The sequence below is a fragment of the Etheostoma cragini genome, chromosome 3 (genome assembly GCF_013103735.1).
Source record: "Etheostoma cragini isolate CJK2018 chromosome 3, CSU_Ecrag_1.0, whole genome shotgun sequence".
Classification (NCBI taxonomy): domain Eukaryota; kingdom Metazoa; phylum Chordata; class Actinopteri; order Perciformes; family Percidae; genus Etheostoma; species Etheostoma cragini.
The window spans coordinates 10,400,276-10,401,603 of record NC_048409.1 but is presented as its reverse complement, the minus strand read 5'-3'; the positions used below and the strand labels follow the sequence as shown (position 1 = coordinate 10,401,603).

The 1,328-nt window shown below is 58.6% G+C and overlaps 1 pseudogene; it reads right to left on the bottom strand.

Moving 5' to 3' along the window:
• Positions 1-427: 427 nt before the first annotated feature.
• LOC117942329 overlaps positions 428-1,328 on the bottom strand; it is a 1,777-nt pseudogene continuing 876 nt past the window's right edge.

Here is a 1,328-nt window from a genome sequence, read left to right as displayed (position 1 = left end):
GGAGAAGTGCTGTCTTAAGCGACAGCATTCTGAGCGAAGCCTGAGCCAAAGGCTCAAAGGGGGGTTTTCCCAGAGCGCGGAGCACCAGAGTTAGGTCCCATTGGGTGGCGAGGGGGCGAACAACCGGTTTTTGACGCCTTACACCCTTCAGGAAACGCTTCACCAGGGGATGTGCAAAAACTGTCCTCTCACCGAACCCTTCGTGGCAGGATGAGATGGCTGCTGCATATGCTTTGACTGTAGATGGCGCCAAATCACTATCCACCAGAGTTTGTAGGTACGTCAGCACGAGGTAGTGAACACGATGTGGGATCTGTGTCCCTCTCTGTGCACCAGCGCTGGAAAGCAGACCAGCGCCCTGCGTAGCCTGCCATGGTAGAGGGGGCTCTGGAGCCCTGGATGGTGCGCACCACGGCGGGGGGCAAGCCTAATCTATGTAAGAGCTCCCGCTCAGCAACCAGCCCCACAGTCTCTGACTTATCACTGGGGGGTGACAGATTGCACCGTTCAGCTGCGATAGTGCGTCTCCCCGCCACGGAATCTGCCAGGGGGGGGCCGCCAGCAACTGAACAAGGGTTGGGAACCAGTACGCGCTCGTGCGCTCCGGTGCCACCAGAACAATTAACAGACCCTCCTCCTGGACGCGCTCCAGGAGGCGAGGGATCAGAGGGACCGGAGGAAAGGCATATAGGAGGGTTTTGGGCCAAGGTTTGTGGGAGAAGGCGTCTACGCCGAGGGGAGGGTTGTCCTGCGCGCTCAGTGAAAACCACAGTGCGCACTGTGTGTTCTCTCGTGAAGCAAACAGATCCACCTCTGCTTCCCCGAACCTGCTCCATTACGTTTGCACGATAGTGGGATTCAATCTCCACTCGTTCTGGGAGGGCCCCCCCCTCGACATCAGGTCGGCCGCCCGGTTCAAAATCCCGGGGATATATACTGCTTTCAGGGACAGCAGGTGGCTGTGTGCCCACAGCAGGAGGCGTCTGGCTACTTCTAACAGCCGGGCTGAGCGTATGCCGCCCTGGCGGTTTATGAATGCCGCCGCCGTGATGTTGTCTGTCCGTACTACGACATGCCTCCCCGTCACCACTGGTGTAAAGTGTTTCAACACTTTCAACACCGTGGACAGCTCCAGGCAATTTATATGAGGCAGTGGGGGAAGAGGCCAGGCCCCTCCCACCACCTGTGACTCGCACATTCCTCCCCAGCCAGTGAGGGACGCGTCTGTGTACACCGTCACATATGACGTAACTCTGCCCAGGGGAACCCCGGAAGTCAGGCTTTGGGGGTTCCCCCAGTATGTCAGGTCTGATTGGAGGGAATGAGGG